Source organism: Anas platyrhynchos, chromosome 2 (assembly GCF_047663525.1).
Source record: "Anas platyrhynchos isolate ZD024472 breed Pekin duck chromosome 2, IASCAAS_PekinDuck_T2T, whole genome shotgun sequence".
Taxonomy (NCBI): Eukaryota; Metazoa; Chordata; class Aves; order Anseriformes; family Anatidae; genus Anas; species Anas platyrhynchos.
Window position 1 is genome coordinate 138,432,111 of NC_092588.1, and position 26,180 is coordinate 138,458,290.

At 42.1% G+C, this 26,180-nt stretch overlaps 1 long non-coding RNA gene across 1 annotated transcript; it reads right to left on the bottom strand.

The window, feature by feature from the left end:
- Positions 1-25: 25 nt before the first annotated feature.
- LOC113842642 (uncharacterized) lies at positions 26-26,143 on the bottom strand. Its single transcript, XR_003495199.3, has 2 exons — positions 10,517-26,143; positions 26-638 (listed from the first exon to the last, which is right to left on the bottom strand). It is a non-coding gene; the product is annotated as an uncharacterized lncRNA (long non-coding RNA).
- Positions 26,144-26,180: the final 37 nt, after the last annotated feature.

Sequence of the window (26,180 nt, forward strand, 5' to 3'; positions counted from 1 at the left end):
AAGCAAGGAATCATCACTTGAAACCTACAGCTGGAGAAAATTTATTCAGGCTTTCCCAGATGTGCTCAGGCTCAGTGTGGCTGTGGCTAAGAGCAAACTGGGAATTTAACAAGCAGGCAATATGTGCTTTTATTGATAGCTCATGGGTGCGGTCACAAAAACCTGGACGAGTGCTGCTGGCAGCTGACAGGGCTAGGGCGGGCAGCAGCAAAGCAGCACAGCAGCCCCTCTCCATACTGCCCCAAACCGCTCTGCCCGCATTTTCCTCGGGAATAGGTTCAGCCCCTGCACCACTCCTTCCCTCCTTCTGCAGCCCAGTCTTCAGTGCTGCCCACGGTGCAATAGTCTTGTGAAGAATTGATCTTTTCACCAGGAACACCATTGAGACCACAGATTGAGTCCAGATACGAGGAACTGGAACGAGGTCCCTTTCTCAGACTCGGTGAACTAAATTACAGTTTTCAGTTCCGTGGCACGTTGGCTTCTAGTGAAGGATGACTAACACGTAGTGGCAGGTACCCGAAAGAGCTGCTGTGAACGTAGCGCACCGAGCCCTGCAAGACAGGAGCCGGTGGTCATCATGGGGCTCATTGCGTGTCTGCCCGTGATGCATGTCAGGATCCAAAGAAAGATGAGCTCTGGAAATTAAAAGGTGCCAAAGAATTCAAAATTGTGACATATTGATTTCTTTGTACAGACACCATATTATCTGTAAAGCTGCAACACGGCACTATAGCTCAATGTTTTTTCTCTTTAATGATTGCTTAGCAGCCCAGTTATAAATACCATTTTCCTATTTACTGACATTTTACATTTATTGAGCATATATTTTATCTAGACTCATAAAGCTAGTGCAGGAATTTTTTAATAAAGGTAAAGCTTGGGGCTGATGTGAAAAGAGTGGTGGTGCTTAAAGGTGTCCACTCCTTTTGCCCTACAGAAGGCATCATCTGACCACGTCCTGCAGCACATGTTGGAGGGGACAGCAGGGGTGAGAGCCCTCTTTTGCCCAGCCACTGGGTGAAGAAGCCCTGGGAAGGCAGAATGCTCTGTGGGGTGGGCACACTGTAATCAAATCACTCTTGCTCTTTTCCAGCTGTAGCAAGTAGGAATTATTTTTTTCCAACTATGGCATCTGCACTCACAGGTCAAGGCAGTGTAGCAAAAAGGTGACAAAACTCCCACTTTGACTGTACCAATCTATGCTAGAATCATAAGGTTAAGACTGTATATTATTTGGAAATCTATGTTAGATTCCTGATTCCACATTTAGTCACCTCTCTGATATTTACACACACAGTGTTTTGAGGAATTATGTGAGTTATTAAATATAGGGTTAGAAAACTAACCTCTCATCCACATTTTATTTTAAACAGCCTACAGATACTGTTTTCTCCTAGGGAGGATAAAGTGTAAGATGAATTAACGATGTACAAACAAGCTGGTTTTGCCAATTATAGGTACAAAAACTTGTAAGGACCTCTGCTTTTAAAGGGAGGCTCAAATAATGCATTTTTTCAGGCAAGCACCAACCTCATTAGATCTAGTTATTTAAAAGATCTTGAAAACAAGAGATATGAATGTCAACCTTTATGGGCACAACTGAGATACATGGCTGGGTTTCATATGATCAGATAACAGTCACTTAAAGCATACACATCCACATCTGAATCCTTCTCCCTGGCTCCACTTACATTTAAAGGAAAGACATTCACTTCTGGAAAGAAATTTACCTCATCCAAATGCGAACATATTTAAGCTCAGGTTTCTTATCATGAAAAAAAAAAAAAAAAAGAGAGAGAGAGAGAGAGAGAGAGAGAGGGAGAGACCTGTTCAGCTATAAGTGAGATAAAGGATAAAGCCCTCCTGCCTGACCTCCTGCCTGACAGTGAGAGCGATTTACGGGAATTAAAAGCATTCCTGTCCTCATCTGAAAATGCAGATTGTTTCTTTTATTCAAATGTTTTGTGTCATAAGACAGGTACAGACTTTTAAGCATTTCTTACATAGCTTGGTACATAACTTCTACTGAAGACGTGATTGAGTCAAGTCCCATCTTGAAGTCCTTTTCCAGCCTCAATGATTCTCTGATTTAGCATGGACTAGGCTCATCAATTCTGGGTTTTAATAGCTCTTGCATATTTAATTACTTGGGAAAAATTATTCACAGAGACTTGGTACAGTACATGAACTTCATGGATATATTTCTACAAGTTAATTTTCCAAACCAAGCACTGTGCATCCCTGCAAAACCCAAACCCAGAGATCCATTCTTCATCCCATTTCAACTTCTAATTTAAGGCCATTTAATCTACACAGTTTGGCCTGATACGGTTTGAAATAGTGTTATTCATAATGAAGGGGATACTGCTGCACTTCAGGGCCACTGCTGCACTAATGCCCCAGAAAGGAGTTATGGCTCCCTGTGTTTTCTCAGTAACTGTGGGTCAGATTTGGTCAGGCTATAGAGTTTGGGCTTTCAATTTACATGATATTTCGTGTAAGACTAAAGGATGCAACATGAGAGCACAAAGTATTGAGTTTTATTAGAAGCAGGATTTCAGGCATTGCCATCTGTTTGCTAATAGCAGCATGCTCCCTGTTTGTATATTATTTACTCTCATAAATATTCTTATTGACATGAGTTATCCTGTCAATAAGTGCATGTGGTGCATTTGTTTGGCCTACTTCAGTTTCCTCTGAAATTAGCACAGAATTTGCCTTTATCTTCCCTTCCCTCTTCCTGTAGAAAATGGCCTCCATCTCCCTCTGGGCTACAGCAGGGTGGGAGTTTATCACCACTTGCCATGGAAATCAAAGGGGATTTGGCTGCTAAGTTTCATAGAGAACAGAATTAGTTGGCAGGGGGCACTCAGGAAAATCCTACCCCCACCAGAGGAACTCATCCCTTGCCTGGGAAGGGCTCTGGTCCTCTGAATCTGGGAGGTGTTGGAGTGTGTGCGGAGCTCTACTAGGCTGGCTGGTGGAGGTGCTTGTGTTAAGGTCACACAATACGCACTTGCTGTGCTGCTGGGGTTATAGAGAGCCCATTCTCCTCTAAGTTATTTTTTTCCCTGGTTATCAGAGGCTTAGAAAGAATACTGGGTTTAAATTTTCTTTTACACGAGAAAGAAAATATTTAATGAGCGGCTACGTGCTGTAATGTGCCAGAAAGCTGAGAGAGGAGCAAAGCAGTGAAATCCCCTATTCTGTCAAGTCGAGCATGCTCCTTCAAGAAAATAAGCTGCCAGCGGTTTCATTGTGCTGAGCCACAAATGTGCAAGGTGATTACAGCTGATAAAGCCCCCGAACAGAGCTCGCGGAGCCAGGCACAAAGCGCGCAGAAACCTCGGCGGCGCGAGCAGTGGGCCCACGGCCTGGCCGCGCGCAAGGCCTCCGGAAGGGCTCCGCAGCCAAACAAATTGGAGCTGAACTCCTTAAAACAAAGGTTGGCAGCGCTGTAACAACAACAACGACCCTTATGCTGCAAGAAAAAAAAAAAAAAGGAGAGACTTCTGGAAACTGGCAGTCGAATTGAAGCCCTGCGTGAAAGCTGTGCCTAAAACCTTCCTGTCAATTTGCTTCAAGAACTTTGCTATGCTGCATTTGAGTCATTGTATTCAGCTAAAGAAGCAGAAGTGTTTAAAGAATTTCCACCATGGAAAACATTCAAAGCTGTTTTAATTTATTAAGTTCCTCTTTACTAAGCAACTTTTCTATGGAAGGGGAGCTGTTAATTAGTGTAGATGGTTCTGTCTCAGAAAACCGGGAGCTTGGCTCCGAGAAGAGTTCGCGCTTCTTCAGCCACTCCAGCCATGCTTCTTCACCTTTTCTCAAAAAATATCTGCCAAGGAGCCATGATAGTTTGAAACAGTTATTGTAGGATTTCTTCAACACATGTGCTATTCTTAGTTTGGACAAAATAGACAATCTTTGATAAGCCGTCTGATACTTGTTAGTGTGCTTTTTATGTGAATACACCTTTATTTTTATACCTGAGCTGGAGTCAGTAATTAGCCCATGATGTAGCAAAAGATTATAGTGCCACAGAATTAGAGATGCAAATGGTTTGGTCATGAGTTGGCTTCACTGCACTCCCTAAACTAAATTGGATTAGGGGTGATTGCCTTTCCCTGGCCAGGATTAAAACGATAGCTGGTTTTGAGATCAGAAAAATACTCCCAGGACAAAATCTCAAGAAACTGAAGGATGCCTAGGATTTAATTATTCATCTTGTGATATTTAGTGTTTTTCCCACTGCTCAGTCACTGGAGTCATGAGATCCTGAGAAGCTGAGCTTTTTCTTTCAAAACTAAATTCTCAGCCCTTAAAATTGCAAAAGAGAAAAAAAAAAAAAAAAAAAAAAAAAAGAAAATGAAAGAAAAAAAAAGAAAGAAAGGGAAGAACCTCTGGAGTGTTAAAGAAATCCAAGAGAAAAAAGATCAAACGTTTTGGAAGAATTGCTGTGTTCCTATGCAGTTTTTGAAAATTTGTGCTTGACAATATCAGTCATTTCTTCTGTCTTCAGCAGTGGCAAGCAGCTAATATTCTCAAGAGATTTGGGTAGTTCATGGGGATAGTTTTTAACCCATTTTTTTCCATCTGATCCTTAGATGCAAACCCATCAGGATGAGGCAGAGCAGAGGATAAAGCAGAGCAGAGGATAAGGCACATTCTCCTCTGCAGCAAGCCACACACGGGCCAGGTGGGAGCTCTCTGACACGTCTGGAGCTGGTGCCTCCTGACAGTGGCTGATATTTACAGTGCTGACAACCCGGTGGCAACTACCCTCAGTCAACAGCAGTATTAATTCCGTATTCAGGGAGCAGATTTTTAAGCCAGGCTGTTATGAAAGCGAGCAGATCAGTGTTAACACGCACACACACTGTCCTAACAGCTGGGTCTTTGCCTCCAGAATGACAGCTGGACAACAGCTGTCACACATTTAAGGCCATAACAACAGCCACCGTGACTTAGGGTAGCGTAATGCCTTTGTCTGACCATGTCCAAGAGGAGAAATAAAAGGAACAGGAGATACAGAGAGAAGGCTTTCTCTTTGTGCAACTCCTCAGCTTGCAGCAGTCAGAGCACTGTGGAATCTCTGAGTTACTGGTGACCTCCAGGCTGTCGTGTTAAAAAGACTATGGGATTTGTCTTCCATGAATTTGTCTAAACTCCTTTTGCCATGCGGAATTGAATCCCACACTTTGGTTGGGCATTGTGTGAAAAACAAAAAACAAAACAAAACAAAACAAAACAAAAAAACAGTCTGCTACTTTGTTTGGATTAAATCGCTGGTAGTTTCACCACATGATCTTCACAGCATGAAAACGGTGACTAACATTTTCTCATTTATCATCCTCATACCAGCCATTGATTTAAATATCTTTGTCTTAATGCTTCTAAGCTGATGAGCTATTTTCTATTCTATTCCTTTACATCTGGAAGCAATCCTCAAAAAGACTGAAAAAAAAAAAAAGTAGGAACACAATTTACAAAGATATCAAAGGTTTCCAATATCTGTCTTTAGGACATTCTTTCATTGTCTTTGGTAATTAATTTGCCAATACTACAATCCACATTTCTAACAAGGTCTTTTTGCACAAATTCAAGATACAATACCAAGGTGCTGACTATCTTTCACCTGTGGCTGAATGAAAACACTGAAAAATAGCCAGAGAAAATGTCAGGATAAATAGATCAGAACGCCAAAAACACTGTTGTAGGAAAAAATGTAAGAAATAACACTTCAAGGTTTTGTGGAAGAATCTAATTTGAAGGAACTATTTATAGGTGCTGCATATTATGTTAATTTAGCATCTCCTGACATACAAAGGCTTCCTTTGAGAGCCTTTGTAGAAAAAGAAGGAAGACAAGGAAGCTGCAAGAAAGAGAAAGCCTTACAAACAGAGTTATGATAAAAGCTGCTGCCACTGTAACAGATCATCAGAAAGAGAATGAAATGGTGAGATGCCATTCATCACTTTGAGAAATGCTGATGAACAGCTTGTGGTTAGGTGGGACTACCTACAATATTTATGAAGAGGGCTATGTTATCAGAAGAATGCAATTTTTCCTCTTTGTGGGCTGTTTACAAACCCGTCCTGATTTCCACCAGTCTATTTGTTATTTGCAAGAATTCATTCATATACCTCACTCAAAACAGGAAGAAAAAACTCATTTCGATTTGAGAACGAATTTCATTTCACTGAAATGTTTTTTGCATAAATGGGATGAGAAATTTTCAGCTTGCGGATTGTATGCAAAAAGGTCATTTTAAGTGGGTTATATTCATTGTACTGAGGTCATTGATCACGCTGTTTTTTCTATTGTATGGCTGTATGCATGAAAAACAGGCTCTTTGAAGTGGAAAAACAGACCAGAACTGATGAACTATTGACAATGAATATCAATAATAGATAGCAAACAGAAAGGATCTGAGCATCACAGAATTTCGGGTTGTGTTTTGTTTCTGAAGGTTTGAAGGGGATAGTGGCATACCGACCATCTTCACAGATGTTTTACTTGTAAAACTCCATTTTTTTTCATGGAGACAAAAACAAAATCTTTACAATTTAACTTCTACAAGCAGCAAATATGATATGGATAAAAAATAAATGTCATCTCAGAAATTACATGTTCACGAACACTGCTTTATGGTCAAGCTTTTTTTTCACTGCTGCTACAGGTGACAACAAAACACTAGAAATAATTACCTTGATATTATTATGACTTCTTATCTGTAGCAAGATTTTTTCCGTCTCATCCATACTGTCAACATTACCCTGACATTCAAAAAAACCCTCATATCACTCTCAGTGATGTGGTTTAGTGGAGGACTTGTTAGTGTTAGGTCAGAGGTTGGACTCGGTGATCTTGGAGGTCTCTTCCAACCTAGATGATTCTGTGATTCCGAAAACTGAAGTCACTCTGGAGGTGTTAGGGGAGAACCTCCTGCCTTGGATGTTTGACACTGCAGCGCTGGCCTGGGCGCTGCTTCTTCGGCTGCTGTCGGTAGGGCAGAGAGGGAGGCAGGAGGGGACAGGCCTGAAGTCCATCCAGCACGTGTTGTCTTAACACCATCCCGGATTTATTAGTTGAGTGAACTCACACCGTCAGCTCACATCTTGGGCCAGGAAGTCTCCTACATTTAGACCAGACGTAGGGATGTATATGAAGCAGTCTCACCATCCCTTTTCATTCTTTTTCCCTAGTCATAATCTGCACTTGGGAAGGAGATGCATAAAATTTGGGTCTGTGTCATTTTTCAGATCCGGGATAGAAAGTAGTCATTAATCAGTAGCTATCGGTTCAATAATATGCATTGAAACATCCATCACCATCACGCTTCTCCTTTGAGCTGACAGCTGATATCAAGAATACAGAGCCAAAATTAATTGTTCTGGACATAGGCTTAATTCAGCAGATTTTCTTGTCTTATCACCCCATCCCTCATGGCTAGGGCCACAGAGCATCCAGATCACCTGAATCCAGTTATTTCCATAACTCCCAAGAGCTGAAGTAATCTTCAGCTCCCTAAATTGTTATAAGGTGTCCAACCAGTGCCACCTGCAGTTGGACAGCAGGAGAAGGAGACACCAAAAGCGCCCCAGCTCCTGTGATAAAACATCCCTGTATGCACAGGTGCTGTTCCTTGGGCTTGTTCCATGCATTCAGGTTCATAAGGGGCTCTGCCAGGTTCTTCCTGTGACAGCCTCTCCCTCTTACACTAATACGGGAGGAAAGATGGATTATCTGTTTCAGTAAGTTTGGGAGTGTTTGCCCCCATCAATCTCCATCGCGTGCCTTAGAAGCTGGCTCTTAATGCCTTATAAAACCTATGTCTAGGTATGATGGCAGCTTTCACGTTATACCTACTTTTTCCTCATTAAGACTTTAATTCTCATCCCAGATTTATCTACTTAGTAATCGAATACTATCTAAATGATATCAGAACAATTTGAAATTTATGTAAGAAGGATGCAGGCTTTAATCCTGAGAGCCCAAGGAAGTGGCTCAGTTGCCAGCTTGAGTATTTTGCAGCTGGAGGTCACAACTCTTAATACATTCCCTCCCATTATAACAACTTCTCAAGGTTTTAAAAGTTGCCCAGACCCGCATTACTTGCTGAAACATAATCCAGGTTTAGAGAAACACTTTCTTCCTGCAGTAGGACCTACTTTAATATTTATTCTAGCATTGTTCAGGGTGGAGGGTGGTGCTATTTAAACTAGGCTAATTCTGCTAGGGTAATGAATTCATTTATATTCTTCTGCGCAAGTGTCTTTACCAGACTTTGGCACTGAGCAACTCTGAATTTTCAGTGATGCAACCAGATAGAATTGAATTGGAAAAAGCTGACATTTCTAAACATATCCAAGTAGGAAATGATTCAGCGGTTCCAAGGAAAGGAGCCAACTGTGAAAGACCATTTGCAATATGATATATCTGGAACTCTAAGCCAACCTTTTGTTTTATGAGCTTCTAATCTTTCTATTTTAATGTGCTTTCCTTTTCCATCAGAAGATTTTGATCACATGCCTGTCTCTTTCGCATCTGGGGGGATGAACTTGCATTGTGACTTTCTAGGGAACGCAGCACAAGGGAAGCTGGAGGTCCCTGCCCTCTACTTGCATGCTCCCCCCAGATCCCAGTCAGCCCAGGCCAAGGTAGCACTGCACAGCAGGGCACACCTTGAACGAAACAGGTCACCAGCAGAGCTGCCATCATTTGAATGATAAGATTTGACCTTGGAATCAAACTATCAATTTGAATTTGATGCAGAAGTGGCCATTGAAGTATGCGAGTCACATGGGCTTGTTTTATAACAGCCTATTTTACAGCATGTGGAGGTATTGTATGCCCTAGGAGAACAATCAAAAGCTTGTTTTACCTAATAAGGAAACTGCTGAGGCAAATGAAAACCTTACTGTTTTCCAATACATTTCACTCTGATTAATTTTTCAGTTTTATGAAACACGCTGTGGTTATCTTTGAGACATGTTCAGTGTACCAGTGCTTGGACTTTAAACAGCAAACTACTGATGTCTCTGGGCAGATGAGCACAGGCACTCAAAAGCCCAGGGCTCTCATTCATGCTGAACGACAGCATCCACTTACATCTCCCTCTTGTCCTCCTTGCTTGCTTCTGGCTACAGAAATACCCACTTCTTCTGGAACTAAATGATTACTTTCATCTGATAATTTTGACACTTTCATTTAAGAACTTCTGTATCTGCCCTGCAGAAGCTCAAGTTTCAGAAAAGAAAAAATGAGGTCCAATTTCATTTTTCTAATTTCTTCCTTATGCAGTTTTCAGGCTTCTCCAAATCAGGCAGTTTGTAATGCAGAAGCCAAGGACGTGTTTGCCATGCTGGTAAGAAACAGCTGAGGTGTCTGCTCTTCAGGTGGTTTTGCATCGTGACTCTGTCCATGAAGAGCATTCTGTAAACTACCAATTTTAATGTTAAATACTTCCTAGTCTTCTCTCTGAGATCTGCAGATCACTCTTGGCTTCCTTATTAGCATTAAATAATTCCAGTCTTCAGTCTGACATCTAAAAATTCCTATTGGCTTTTTCTTCTTGAATTTGCTGCTGAGTTGCCAAAACTAATGTGTCATTCTACTTTTGTAACATGGCAGTAATTTAGAGTGGCACCAAGATATTAATTAATGGCCCATGACTGAAGTATAGATTTCAATTGTATAGAAGCACTTTGGCTTTTGTGCTGTGCTTTACCTGTCAATATTCAAGTCTCCCTCCTTGGATTGCAGCTTGCCTTGCCAGCAGCCGTGGCATCAGTCCTAGCTGTTTGCACAAAAAGGTAGGAAGAGTGACATTTATGCTTAGTAAGAGGCATGTTTCCATTTGCTGTAGTGCAACAATCTGTAAGTTTATAGACCCTGTTCTTTTACTCCTTGAACACCCTTTTCCTAATTACAGTATTAGGGATACTCAGTCAGTACTAAAAAAATAATGAAGGACATTCACATTTTATCTTATTTCTGATTTATCTAAAAAGTTATCTTCATTTTTCAGGAACTTTGCCATGCTACAGTAGCAATTTTCTATAGTGTTATCATATCACATCTTACCGAGCTGGAATTCGCTAGTAGCTGGGTGAGAAAATCACTAATAATGGTGACAGGAGATAATGCTGAAAATTGAGCTGGGAATATTTTTCCACCTAGCTCCTGAGAACAATTAGGACACACATTAATGAGGAATTTAAATGAGAAATAAAGCAAGGGTCCTCTTGGACAACACAGATAAGTAAATATCCCAGAGGTGTTATTAGAAAATAATGGAGTTAGTCTCAACTCCATCATAGACTGTGATCAGGCGACGTCTCTTTCCTTTGCCTGATTATTTATAGTGTTGCTGTGCTCGGTTAGGCACACGTAAGTGCTAGGTACCACGTTCCAGAGAAAGTAATTCATTCTCATAATACACAACCAAGTCATGCTTATGTTAACCCGGCAGGAACAGAGTAAAGGCACCGCTGGTGCCACTCACCTTTCCTTACTCAGCTGCCTGGATCTCTGCAACACCCCTGAGAGCTGGGGCACTACAGGATGGAGCTGTTGGCACACAGCCGTGTTGGAGCCTGACCCAACAACACGCAAGGTCCCTTCCATTGCTGCTTCCCAGGGCATGGTTAGCCTCTTTATGAGCCCACAAACCCTCTCTCTAATGCATATGCGTGTCAGGCAGATCAGGTAGCCAAGGGCATGGACACTTTTCAGAGCAGCAACAAAGGGCATTGAACCCTCACACTGCTCCCCCCGCTCGGTGCTGGTGGGAAGGCCCTTGCATCACTCCGACAGCCCTGCCAGCAGCCAGGGCAGGATTCCAGGCATAGGTTTAAACATTCCTGGGATGAAAGGTGCCGTATAAATGTCAGTCATCGTGTTGCCTGTTGGCAAAGAGTTAGGTGACTCATTTTATCACCGAGGCTATTCCTAGAAAAAGAAAATGTAAGTGCCTTAGAAAGGGAGAAGGGCTCCAAGCACAAGAAATCTTATAGTCTTTATAAGGGTGTCTTAGGTATCTCAATTAAGTACTGATGAAATCCTGAGTGATTAATGATCAGAGGAAATAGCAACTGGTTTATGTTACTCGTTGTGCAGTATCACCCAAGGACCCAGCAGGGGGATCAAAGATCTGCTGTGCAAGAGCCCACAGATGCGTGTGCAGGCAATCAAAGGAAGTTTTCCAGACAGAACTGTGGGTCTGCAGTATTTTACAAATTGTTGAGCTGCATGAGAAAATCTTGGGCATCCTAAATAGATAACTCTAGAACAAACACGGCTTTTTTTTTTTTTTTTTTTTTTTTCCATGTGTACTCATTTTCATTTACCTATTACCAAACTTTCCTGCAGGGAAGATTTGCACGCAGATGGCATGTATCCCTTTATATCATTAGAGAAGTTGAAAAAGGCTGCACATATACCAGTGATTTATACAGCTGCTAGGAAGAAAACTAACTCTGTTCCAGCAGAAAGCAGGACATCAGAGCATATGTTTTTGAAGCAAGTCACCCTATCAACCCTGTTTTTGTTTGCTTTGTGGTACGGTCTCAGGGTGCTCAAGCTGGATTACTTTCGGATTAAATTAAACATGAAGACATGCTTCAAGACTGTACCTAATGTGCTCCATTCGGTACAGTCCAGCACATTAGGTACAGTCCAGGAGCATGTCCTCGTGTTTAATTTAATCTGAACCTCCTCCTCCTCCCCTCCCCACCCTGAATAGCGTGGACATTGGATCCCCAGTGCCAACTGTTTCACTCTACGGACCTACTCCTGTTGCCTGGCACTACTTGCCAGTGTGGGTGTCCATTCAGACCCGCCAGCCAGACTCACGCTGATTTATGCGTCTGATGATCTGCTCAGCAGTATGGGCTCTCTGCTGCTTCCGATTCTGTTGGAGCACGTCAGCTGACACATCTCCAGGCCTGCGGGCTGTACGCTTCCAAATCTGAACCCCCAGACTATATGTCAGGCTGTCCACGCATTCCTCCTCATACAGACCCACACAACATCCAGCTCCTTTCTTCTTGATTCCCCACAACATTTTCTTATCACTTGTTTACACCTGTGGATGTCCTCAGCCCTATTTCTTCCTGAGATATAATCTGAAATCATTCAGTGTAGTAAAGCAAAGATAAGTTAAAATCTATTTAGTAAGCAGGCTTGAGGGAGAGCGTTATTGCACCAGAAGGCATTCGGGATATTGCCAAACAATTATTTCACCTATTTCAGTTACCCGTGTGCTGCAGACGTGCTCGTATCTTCTTCTTCTCTGCTTTTCCATTTCTTCCCAGAATGAACAAATTCTGGAGAGACTGCTTCCTGAGATTCGGGGCTTGGCTAAATGCCTGTATTCAAAAATTGCTCCATTTCAGACAGAAAAAAAAAAAGCCATCAAGGTAATATATGGACTTGAAAACTCAGCTATAAGCACCTGTTCATCTCTTCATAGACGAAGTTCAGTTGAGTGCATTTTGCTTCTAAAATTGTCCTGACGCTACTGGGAATGTTGGCTCACAGCAAAGGAAACGAGCAAATGAAGCAGCTCTGCCAGCCACCGCTGTGAACATCAGACGTGTCGGGAGCTGGGGGAAGACTTACTATTCTCCTCGTGGTTACCGACAGATTTGACTGTCATACTTTATTTTCCATGACATTATGTTCAGACGAGAGGGATATATCCGAAAGGGTTTTCGTATCTAACCTGGGGCTGCACAGAGCTGGGCTGCCCGTGATAGGGCAGCTTAGTTAAGGGTTTTTATGTTTTTCATGAGCGAGGACAAGATTTTGAGAAGGGAGTTTTGTTGTCAGATGTCAGAGCTCCACACTACTGCCTATGTCTTTGCTGCTGCTGTTGCCTCCCCAAAATAATATATAGTAAAAGAGATGCTAAAAACACAGTATGAAGACAAAGATAAGTACTTGACTAAACAGGAAATGTTTTTAAACATATGTTGATGGAGTCTGAACACAAATCCTTGATTCACAGTCTTTGACAGTGAGTACTTTGACCCAAGCTCCTTCCGAGATTGCCAGTGGCAGAAAACAAGGCAAGAAGCCATCCTTGATTCAGGGAGCTATTTGTTAGGCACTCTACAGGGCACCTACCAAATTCTTCTTTCTCTTGACAAACTCCACTTCTAAAAACCAGCCAACCAAGTAGGAAAACGCAATTGTATGAAGCTGTTTATCCAAGGGAAGAGTGGGCTATTTACTCGAGTGTGATGATCAAAATTCAGGTCTGTTGGCAAACCCCATAAATTCAGACCACCAAAAGTTGTTGGTGCCTGCCTTTCACTGAACTCTTGACGTGACGAAACCAAATTTTGTTCCCCATACACAAAACCTAAAGATTTTATTTTTTTTCTCCATGACAAAATTTGCTTCCAAAGTGAGAAGCTAGAGACTCACCACTGCATGCTGGTGCAGCTTCACCAATGCCAAGGGAAGATCTAGCCCTCTGCTGCTGTAGGGTGGAGATAGGGACACGAGAAGGGACACATTTGAAAGATGTGACTTCTCTGGAAGGCTGGTAAACAGACACTGTTTGTTCAAGTTTTATTATAGAACAGCATAGCCACATGAAAGATGCAACAGATCTTTGCTTTGTGCATTGATCTATCAGATGAGAAAGGGTTCAGACGCGGCCAGGTGGAAGAGTACATTTATATTTTCTTTCAAAGTACACTCTTGCTTTTGTTGTCCTAATTCACTATTCTAAGAGCCACCCAGGACCCAGAGCCTTTTCAAGTCACTTATCTACTGTCATTTGCTGATAATCCCAGCTCCCCCAGTCTATTCACCCTCTGGTACCTCCTCCTGATGCTATTGTCAGCTACTGGGAAAAGAAAAAAAAAGAAAAAAAGAAAAAAGCAAACCACCCCTCCTAGCCATGTTGTCCTCCATATTATTTCACTCCAGAGGCTGGTACTCACATCATTAAATTGCTTTGTCTCTTGCTGTCAGTTATGCCTACAGAGCTTCTGGTAGGTCCCCTTCCCTCCTGCTCATCACGACGCACCTTTCCATATAGCTGTGATTCTTAACTAGGAAAATAATCGTTCGTCTCTTTCATCTCTGTTGTCTCAGGGCTTTCAATAAGCACCTTCCCGGTAGTTATTTATTGCTGCCAACAACACACCAGTCACTCATCAGGTTCATTCTGCAAAGGTAGAAGAGCACATTTGGGGAGCGGCTACTAGGGGAGCAGTGCAATGTTTCTTGAGCTGATGGGAGCCCTGGGGCTCTTGCATGCACGTATCTATTCCCCCACTGGAATTAGGAAGCATCAATTGCCAGAAGCACAGATCCTCTTCACAATCAGCTTATAACTCAACCTTACTGCTTTTTTTTCCTGCTTCCAACTAACATCTTTACAAACAGCTGAATATCACCTTCTGAGAAAGGCTTTATACTTTATAATTATTGTATTACTTATGTCAACAGCTGAAATAATGACCAACACTTTTTCTTGTATGGAGAGCTGTATTATGATTCTTCAGTGTCCAGAATATTTCTTAACTACATTTCTGACTTACTAGATCAAGGGAAACATTTGTCCTAGAGTTCACTTGATTATAGATTGGTGTCACACAAATTAGGACAATGGGCCATGAAAGAGACTAAAACGTGCCAACTTGGAGCCATATTGTTAGTTAGGTGATGTGCAGGCAGGCTGAGAGGGGGCTGCTTGGATTCTTTTCCCTCCCTCATGTGCTATTTCTTCACGGTGTCTTAATTTTTACATTTTGTTGTAATAATGACTCACTGCACTCAGAAGCTGTAACTCAGAATTCTCCAAAAGCTCCCAGACCAAGGAATACTCCTTGATGCAAGGAGTGGGAGCATAAACAAAATTTGATTCAAAATTAGGATGTTTTAGGAAAAGAAAGGAGTAGCGAATAAAATGTTTCATGAAGACGGTTAAAAACTGCAAGAAAGGTGAAATTTTCCAGGAATGTTTCAAACAAGTGGAACAAACTCAAGGGACCATTACAGTCCCTTGAAAGATGGCCCCTAGGGGTAGGTATTTTAAAAAATATTGTCAGGGGAGAGGCACTAGGTTTTCATCTGTTCAGGTTTACCCAGGTAAGTGTTCAAGTGTTGACGTCTGAGCCAACGATCAGTCAGCAGTAAGATACTGAAGGGGTACAACACATCTAGGAGAAAAAAAGAGTTCTTATCAAAGATATCAGCTCCAACAGGAACCAAACTGAGGGAAAAAAAAAAACTTCTGGGCCAAGTATGGCAGATCTGGAACTTGTCTTCACTCAAAATACATTTTATACTGTTATAATCACTGGGTCAGAACAAATTGTAAAAGGGGCTCAGATATCAATATCGGGGGGAAAAATAATCAACAGTCCTGATGTAACTTGAGAAAAAGCTGGGATTATTCAGCGTTAGCAAAACAGATCCAGATCTAATTGCAAGAGTTAGAAGGAAGAGCAGATGGTATTACAGCATGGAGGGATAAACCCAAAGTCACTGAGAGACAAGGAAAAAATAAGGAATTTTAGGATTTTTGCAGGCCAGCATCCAAACGTTGAGAAGAATAGTTACATCTGTAGGGAAATACATTTTGTAAGAGCTTTTAGATCAGCTACCTATAACAACCTGTAAAGAAACAGTGAATCATTCAGTCTACATAGTGAAAAAGAGTGTTTTGAAAGGGAATCATTCCATCAGAATATTATCCAGAGTACTGGGGCCCCTATTAAGTAGAGGTTTGTATCAACTTGACGTTGCCTTTTGAGCTAACCTGGGATCTCAAAGAGAAAACCTGGTACTGCTGGTTGCTCTGTGGGCTGCTGTGGTGGGCATTCAAAGGCTTCATGCACAAGGGCAATAATGTCTCAAAACCTCCTTTCTACGCAATGGACTACTGCGTCTGTTGTAAAGGGGAAAAAAGGTCAAATACCCATTCTCATTAAAAAGTAAAAGAGTCCGATAAGACAGAAAGCAAACACACAGATAAAAAGAACAATGGACAAAACAGAAGTCTAGAAATGGCAAACGAAGTATAATCCAGAGCAAGCAGACAAAAGGGCAGAAATAAGATAACAAAAGGTACTGTTACCATCAACAACATAAAGAAGAGTCTCGTGTTTTATTCACAGCAGTCACTATAACGTGAAATGAACTTATTTGTGCTAAATAAATACATACTGCATCTGGATTATTATTCGCACTGCTTAGAAGTAGCACTGTGACAATGCAAGACACCAAATTGCATCTTATCTACTGGCCTCCACATATGGTGATGGTAAGTACTACGCTCACACGTGATTTTGATAATTTCAGGTGCTTTTAAGAAGCGTGTAAGGCACAGTCCAAGGCCTTGCTGGAAAGCAGTGTTGAAACTGCCAGGAGGCTTGGGGAGAGGAGTAAGACCAGCACTGCCAGGGGCACTGGGACTGCCGTCTGCTGTTTGACACAGACACCACCTCAGCATGGAACAACTGCTGTTAAAAGCAGTTAAAAGCATTAAAATTTCTTTAAAACACAATAAAAAAATAATGAAACAGATCAAAAAGAAAATGTATAATCAAAAAGCTCATATGACCCGAAGCCCTTGTGGTGAAGGGAAGATTAATACAGGTAAAACAGAGATGTGGCTCAGGTATGTGCTCCAGCCCCGAGTTCTCCTTGATCAATCCCCACAACACTGCAGCACATACAATTAAAATTTAGATTTTCTTCAATTTAAGACACAAACTGAAAAGCAACACGAGGGGCTGCTTTCCAGAATGAATCTCCCTGTTCCAAACACCACTTGATGACTGCTGTTGGGTGCTCCAGGCCTTGAGCAGCAAGCCTTGTACAGGCTACGAATTGTGCTTAGGGCAGAAAACTGTTTCCTCAACAGAAAAGGCTTTTCCATTTCCTACAGGCATTGCACATTTCACAGCCTTTCCACTGCTGACCTTTTAAGAGCTCCTGTGATAAACTGCTTGGAGGAATAGCCTCGCTACACCTTTTTCTCTCATTAAGTTGTTTAAGCAGACTAAGGAAGTATAGCATTTGGACAATAGCAGGCAGCAGAGGTGACCTCTTTCCTGCTACCTAAACAGAGCCAGAGACAGAGTGCAGTTTTCTTTAGACTTGTAAGTGTTTCGGGGGGATGCTAAGAGGATTTCACAGCAGGAGACTGGGGACTGCAGAAAAGGATGCTGCAGGTGAAGGCAAGACAATTGTTTGCTCCAGTTTGGGAACACGGCACCCTTCTTACCCTCTCAAATCCTCCTGGTCCTCCTTTGACTTTTAGAAGTTCACAGCATTTACATTATGATTACCAGTCACTCTTAGCCTGGACTCCTACGGATTGTAACCCACCCGTTTCACCACAGCCCCAGGTATTCCCTACAGATCCTGCCTCAGCGGCCCCAGTTCCTGCTCTCACGTCCCTGAAATCCTGGCTTTCTTTAACATCCCCTAAGTACCAGCCAGAGAGGCCGGTGGGGCAGTGGCTGGTTCAGAGCCTGTTGGTGCTGGCAGGGCAGCCATGGGTGCACCCCAGGCGAGTCAAACACAGCAGGTAACTGCTCGGCTGCTGCTGCCACCTTTCTTTTATGCTAAAACTCAGTTGCTACTTTCTTTTCTATCCAAAAACCAATTTAAATATATTCATATATATGTCTTTTAGATGTTACTGCCTCTTTTTAATGTGGCTGAAAGTCGCAACTGGGTTGAAAAGCCATTGGAGAGGGTGCGGGATCAGGCACAAACAGAAATTAGTCCCATATGCATCATCCCTCAGGGAGCTGCTAAGAGACGCAGCACTTTGAACCTTCTGGTAGGCAAAAACTTCAAAAATATGAGATCGATTTCCGACTTTGAGAGATCGTCTACAATGCTTTCCTCCATTGGTTCCACACGGGGTTCAGAAGTGGTGGAGAGTGACCTGTTTTGGAGAGTTTCTCAAGGTAAAGGAGTTAGGCAGCAGAGATATGACCTGCCTGCTCCTGGTGGGGCAGCCTATGGGCCGTGTGGTGCAGGAGGCCTCTGCCAGTGTACATGTGGCAACGCTGTTTGCAGAGCAGCTACAGCACAGTGGCTGGAGTGTGATTCACCTCAACGTTTAACCCGATGTCTGCCATAGGTTAAATGAATGAGCCCTCTGTGCGCCCGCTTCTCTCTCCTGATTCGAAATGAGCCTTGGTGTCCACCGCAGCTGCAAACATCTGCACCATGGACACCCAGCTACGTGGAAGGAATCTCACCTAGGAGTCCAGGCAGTAACTTCCCTTTCATTGTACTTCCACGTAAAAAGCTTCTCAGACTGAAAAATGCAAGTACACATAAAGCAACATGACGTGTCATTTTTACAGGATAATCTTGCTATAAAATGCATGGGTCTTGAGTAAATCTTTCCTCGTGGTGACAATGTTGTCTGCATTAGCCTGACAGGATGCTATCATTCAGCTTGCGATTGCTGAAGCTCCAGTGGACTAAGAGAACTGCACTTCATTAAAATCCACTTCTTGGTACAACCACTGCCAACACCACGAGCTGTCTCTGCAATTAAGAAAATGTAAAATGATCCCCCGCAGAGAAGAGTACAGTAGCAATGAAGGGTATAGAGACAAGTCCAACCCTAAGCCAGCAAATAATTTTCTTTTTACAGCTTCCCAGAAAGGACTTGGCAGGGGACAACGAAGCACAATCTATTGGTGAAGGCAATCAACCTACTTCCATGCCACACTGAAATGCGTTTCACTAAACTGTACTCTGAAAAAATAGATTCTATATTTATATATGTGTGAGTATGCCTGCATATATGAATATGGCTACACATGAAAGGATGTATTTCCTTCCAGAAAGGAGTATTCTGTAACTAGATTGAAAGCTTAGAGCAGTCACTGTTACCCAGAGTGACCACTTCTGTCTCTTTACCTCGTAGAAGGAGCATTACTATCCAGCCACTGACACCGCTTACCCTGGCAAACTCTGCAGCTCTGCTCCGTGATGTTTTTCTGCTGGATTCTCATTATCACACTTTCTGATCTGCCTGAGGCAGCTATTAAACCCCTTGTCAAGTCACAGCTTACATCTTGACTGTGAATCATATCTTCTTTTAGCTCAAATTAACTCTGCATTTCAATATTCTGAAATAGATACTGTGCAATTAAAGCATTTTAAAGCATTAATTGATACTTATGGCAATAGCTCATTTTGTTGTTTTGTGTCAGAAAACCTGTTTGTCTGCAGATACTATATTATTATCATTGGTTTTAGTGCACCCTTTAGTTTTACATCCAATAAAGAGCATCAATTCTTTGTGGAGACAGTGCAATGTTCTCAGTGTCAGAAGGGACTCACACAGACAGAAAAAAAAATTGTCTTTGCCTTAAACCAAGTAAGGCCTAATACAACGAAGTGAGAGAACTGCTGAACTTCTTTCAGTTTTCAAAAAAGAAAAGCGATCTAGAGAAATGTGATTTAGAAATCCTAATTCAATATAGAACAGGAAAATACATATGCTCTGCTTTATCCTCATATGGGGGTACGTAGCAGTTGATGTAAACCAGCAACTTTCACGGCACTAAGCCAGTTCCCACTGAATTACCAGCTGGTCCACTTTCAGTGTCAGAAAAAACCTAGGAAGCATGGAAACCTTCTCAGTTTACCTCAAATATATAAGATCAGCATTTAGACTTTGGAAATAGTTGTTTTTTACTGTATGCTGTTGTCAAATCCCACGTTCCTACCATCTAAACGTTTTGTTCATCCTTTCCTTTCTCAACCAGTTTCTTGTCTGTCACAACATTAAACCTCAAAATACGGCTCCTTCAGCTCGTTACACTTCCCAAAGGACAGAGTGGTGAAAAATGAGATGGGTGAACTGTTAGAACAGGGATTATTTTAACCTCATCTATGCTGCCGGACTGAAAGCGATGAACCAGTGCAAGACTCTTGACTCATGGCCATGGCTGGGTTTCCTCCGAGGGTTTCCCACAGCAGAGGGGAGCTGGAGGCTTGCTGAGCCTGAAGCCAAACCCTCCTGTCTCCTCCCTCCTGCAGATCAGCAGAGGTGGATCTCAAATTGCGGGATTGGTAGCAAAACTCTGACACCCAAAGGCTTCACAGAAGTGGCTGTTAGGTGTTTCAGACTGAAAATTTGAGAATTTTCACACTATGGAGCTGAGGTATATCAGGGTTCACCTCCTAATACACGGAATGAACCAAATGCTCCTTTGGACTCAGGCAGCACAAATGCAGGCATGACTGCCTTCAGGAGGAGTGGGCTGGTTCCTGGCTCCAGCTCCTGCCACTGTTCTCCGAATTCCAAGTCAAAAGCACCAGCAGAGAAAACAGACGGACTCTCATTCTTCACTGCCATCATACGTCAGAAGATGTTTCCACTCCGTTGCTAATTTTGGGATGAAACAAATTAATCTGGGCTAAAAGACGGCGTGGTCTAAGTGTCAGAGGAGGGCAAAATTAATACAGTTGGAATCTCATAAAAGGAGACCGTATTTTTGAGACCTCAAGTCTGGGATTAATTAATCCTTTCCCATTTCTCCTCCTCAAGCAATATTATATTACCTCTTTCCACCCCCTCTCTCTCTCCCCTCAGGGCAGAAGACCCAGGAAATCTTTCATCTAGTTTTAATGACCGCGTGCTAAGCAACCGGGAGCTGTTCCTTTCTGTCCCTCGCTCCCTGTGGCCACTTCCCACTTCCCCGACTTGGCAGGCTTCGCTCCATGTTGCTCCTTCCACAGCTTCTTGCAGCTGGCCTCGCTAAAGCCTCCCCCTGGCAGCCAGCAGCCTCTCCACCTACTGACCCCGTTCTGCCGGGGCTGCGGTCCCGTCCAGCAGCTCTCCACGTGGGAGCCTGCTCACAGCTGGGGAGGTAGCACTGCTTTTTCTTCACCCTCTTCCGCTCTGCTGTCTGTCTGTTCCTCCATCCTCAGTTGCAGGACCTGGAGGCCGAGCTGGTCAGGGTTTTCCCACATACAGAATGCGTTTTGGACAGCAAATTTTACATTTTCACAAAAACGGAGTGTTCAGAAAAAGTTTTAATCTAGAACTGGTTCAGAACAAAACCACACCTTCACAGCTTTGTTTTTCTAAAACTCTTGTTCTGAAGGAAATGGTGGTGTTTCCACTGTTTGCATAAATTCAGGAAGGAAAAACATCAGCATTTCCCATGGACTACACATTCTAACTTCAAACTAAATGTCCTTAAAAAAGCTTTTTAAGAGTCAAGTCCTCAAGCTTGTGTAAGTCATTGTAATGCCACTGAGGCGAGGAAGCAGTGGATCTGCTCCCATTATTTGTAGCTCCAAACCCACTGTGAACTGCAAGCTCACCCAGCTATGAAATTTTAAAAATTGATCTCTTAAAGGTTTTTCTAAACTGTCCCATCCTCCCCATGTACCAGCTCAAAGCGTATTACTTGCAGATGAAACCCCCTGGTAAAGACTGCACCACGGCACACCTGCTGTTTGGAGCTCAGTGTACTCGCACAGTAATTATTTCTTACTTTCCCATGGAAGAGGAGTTGCAAAGGGAAACAACACTGGTTAGTCTGAGTAGAGCTCTGAGGGCATTTACTATCATCATGAGACCAATAATTCTCTTCCTGTGGTTTCTGAGAGAGAAATGCTGAAATAATAGCTTGGTTGGAGCTGACTTTAAAGCATGCCTAATTATCTCATTCAATGTGCACCTGTTACAGGTCTTAGAGTTTCTGGTAAATAATAAAGTAATTTAACCCCTCCTGCAATTTGAGGTTTCCTGCTTTTGTTGTGGATGCTACAACTCTGAAACTAAGCATTCCTTGGTCAAAATGAATAAAGAAATAAACGTTCAACATTATCAAAACAAGGGTAATACCCTACCTCAACCAGAGGAAATACTCAGAAACGCTACTCTGAACGCTTGAGTACAACAGTCACAGCGACACAGGGAAATATGAAATACACTGAGGAAAGATTATCACTGGATAGATGCAATGTACCTGCAGAGTATAAATGAATAAAAATAGGGTTAAAGCCACCTTAAAGGTAGAAATCTTAGTATTAGTAGAAAGCACCCCGAAGGTTTAAGCATCACCTCCAAAGCGAAGAAGAAGCAGTCATCTTAAGGCAGGAAGATCACCCCAACAAGCCTTGGAAAAGAGGCTTTGCAACTGGCTTCTCAGCAAGCACTTAGCAAATAAATAAATAAATCCTGAGCAGATTCTCTTCAAACTGAGTCAGGAAACTTTAAGGCCACTGTTAGAGACGAACCTTTTTGCTAGTCCTCAGAACTGTCAGGCTGACATTTCTCCCAGGAATGTCACAGAAGACCGTAGTGAGGAAGGATAGCTTCCATATTTTAAGCATGCTTTCTGCCTGCATACCCAGTATTTCTCCTTCCTACATACTTCATGTAGTGATATTGCATAGCACAGAAAAAGAAAAGGATAAAAAAAAAGAAGAAGATACAGCCTATGCTGAAGAAGATGTCACGAGAAAGATAGGAGACAGAACTATTTACACATGGCATCCGAAACCCTGAGTAGTTTTACTTCTGCTGCTTGAAATGTTCATGCTCTCAAGATGGAATCAGGTCAGTCTAAGGAGCTACTTCTTCCAAGAAGTCCCTGACACCTTGGAAGTAAACTTTGTTAAAACACTAGAGGAAGGTGTTAAGTTTTTTAACATGTAAAAAGCAGCACCTGCAAACATGTAGTGTGCCCAGAGATGAAACACAGAACAGATATACAGTGAAGCATGTCTCATGTATCTTCTCAATACCATGGGCTAAACAGCAAGCTTGTTCCAGTCACAAGCACAGCAGCCATCTAGGAGTGACTGACTCAGAAACACGCTGTCTCTTCTTCAGTTCCCTAAACACACACCCTACATACCACCCTCAGCACACGGCTACAGCTGGCCACTCTTTGCCTCACGCAGAATTTAATGTTAGCTCCATTGTTCTCTGCTGGCTTTGTCCTCTGCAGGCTGGAAGCAGGACACTCTGCCCCCTGCTGCTTCTGGTCACCCAAGCTCCTTGCTGAGGAGCAAGATGCACTGCCAGATCTCGCAGCATGAAAATGAAATGCGCCACAGTCTTGCTCTAAGGTGAGAAGGAAACTTTACAAACAATATGAGGGCGATTGAGCTATCTCCAACTTAGCGCTGTTTAACAGCTGAAGGATTGGAGCTGGGGGAGTGAAACAACAGAACTGACAAGAAATGGCTGCCTTTTACAAGAGATCTTGTGATTGTTCAATTTTTGTCAGCAGCCTGCACAGATCCGAAGGATGCAAGACAAAAAGAGAAGCATGCTTAAATATAGCACACATTGAGAAAGAAACCCTGAAGTATAATTCACGCTTCAGACAGGAGGTGAAATCACTGTTATCTTTCCCATAAATATTTGCAGCTAAGTGTTAAAACTAATGTTCAAGAAAGTGGACAATAAAACTGCCATAAACTCAAGGAACAAAAACCACATGCCAACCACGCAAGTGCAGTGACTTCATAGTCAGTAGATAATATCGTGATAATATTTAAGTAACTGTACAGGTGGAAAAAGCAGACAAACAAAAACCTCAAAACTCTTCACACAAAACAGACATTATTCAGGAGGCAATCACACTCATTAAAGAATTAGTCTTGAATATTTTATCCTCAACCTGCCATCACTGGGAGAATGAAGATACCTCTACAGAACCTAGCAGCTGCATCCATTGAGCCATACCATAATGCAGCATTCTTCCAGCTGTGCACTGTGGACTACTGCTGACTCACAACAAAGCAGGGCACTAAGAGAACCAAAAATCTTCTAAATCATACATTCATTCCTCCCCACACACAAACACACGCAAGAAGTGGGAAAATAAAAAATAATCATTCAAAACTTCAGTTTCATGGCAAAAGAAAAATATCATGTCAACACTGTCTAATGTGGCTTTTACAATGAGCAAACCTTTCCATTTAAAAGGGTTGAGAAATGAAGAAGCCATTCCCACTTTTTTTTTTTTTTTCTGAGCTGAGTTGCACACTGTAGTAACACATTTCTATCAGTCACTAATTATGTCTATTAATTTTTTCAAAAAAAAAACTTTCAATACTATGTATGAACGTAGTGAAAATTATAACATTAGACAAAGCAGACGCTGCCTATGGATTAAACAGAGCTGTACAGGCAGACCCAAGATCCGAGCCACTCTGTCTGTCTTGAAAAAAGTTGGTTTGTGTCTCTGCTTTCTTGCTGTTAGCCCAAAGATATTATCAACTTTTTGAAGATTCAGTACCATCATATTTAGTAACTGGGCATCTTTCTTCAGATTCCCAAATCTACAAATATGCTTGATATTATAGTAGTAAGGACAGAGAACAAATAAATAAGTTAAGTAATCCACATCTGATTAAATGATTATTTTTGCTTAGAGTTGATAGACTGAGAATGTCCCAAGGTGTTCACAGCTGATGGTTAGGTGAAGGTTCTGTATAGTAAGTTTCTGCATAGTTTCTGTATAGGAATTCTAGAGGATTTTTTTTCAGGATCATTTTGTTCTGAGAGACAGGCCATTTCACTAGTTTACTTGCTACGATGAAGAGATTGGACAGTAAAATCAACTGAGGTCATCACAGATGATCACTATAAAAGACTGCTTCTGAAAAAAAAAAAACCTGGATGTTTACTTTCAGCAATATCACCTCTTTGAATGCAAATGGGAGCCATGTACCAGTTCCGGCTTCCACTTGGCTGCGAGATCCACCAGCTGAAATTCAGTCTCTGTTTTCTCACAGAGTGAATTCAGTCTTAATGGTCTTCCCAGAACTAATTTAGACAATATTGTAATTTACTGCCTTTCGTACTCAATTTTCCTTCTTTCCCTCATGATATGAAGGTCTCATTCCATTATACAATGCAATTTCAGACAAGATAGATTAAGAGACAAATACATTTGACTACACACCCCGGACTACAGACCACTTCAGAGGGCGTGGAGTGTGAAGTAGTATACCCATGTGAATCTTTTTTTGCTCGTCATTTGCAATTTGTTCTGGTGAACCTGGAACAGCCACTTAAGGGCAGGCAAAGTGCCATTTTATGAGAGTGGTATGAACACAGACCGCCAAGAGACTACATACGAAAATCAAAGTTACTCGGTGACAGCAGCATTCCAGGCCAGGAATGTCAAAGCAGCTGTGAGGGCTGATCTACCCTGCCTATTTTTAATGAGATGTGTCATTGGGCCTAGATTAATTTCAGAAATAAAAGATACTTCTGCAGATAAGTGAAGAGAGATTGTATGACTCTGCTGGATTCAGATTTGTATAATGCAACGGCAATGTACTGCTGGAAATTTTCTGGTCTTTTGGCGCATTCCTCAAGGAGCAGTGATGGGTGCAGCCACTGCAAAGCTGTGAGGCAGGTGAGCCACCATGCAACAGCCAAGGCTTTCTATGAGATAGTGCTAACAAGGAGGCCACAGTTTACTTTTTTCCTGCTAAATCCAGATTTACACAGAATATATGAATGGTTATGTCCCATCAGACTCCTGTTGAGATCAGTGGACATTCTTCCATTAACTTCTATAGAAATCACGCTGTTTTAACCTTGGTAGTGGGCCAGGACAAATAAATCCTCTCTTATAAATTTAGATCAGAAGTCCACTTCTGCAACTTTCAGATTAGGAGATCTTAGTCTGCATTATAATACCTCTGACTAACAGGATTTAGCCTCTATATGCAGTTAAGCTCCTTGGGGTTACAACCACTTGATTCCTAATTCAAAAGAAGTAGGTGTGAATGCTCACATACTGCTTTATCTTACTGTCATGGCAACAAAATCCTCATAGCTGCAATGTCGTTGTTAGTTATACAGCAAAGGACAGCCAGAGGATGTTCGTTGCCTGCACCCCTGAAAGGTTAATACCACTAAAAGCCCTGTTCCAAAACATTGAAATATCTACTATTGTAATACCTATTTCAGGATCATTGTAATGTAATTGTCTTCATATTGTCATGAATCTGTCATGTTGACAGATGCTATATGTCTTTTTTTTTATGCCCTGTATTGTTCTGTCATGTTAAAGAGAAGTTAAACCAATAGTACTATTCCCACTTACCTCTTTTTATATGGAATATAAAAAGGAAGTCTGACTACTAGTAAATACGTTAAAGTTGGAACCTCAAGATTT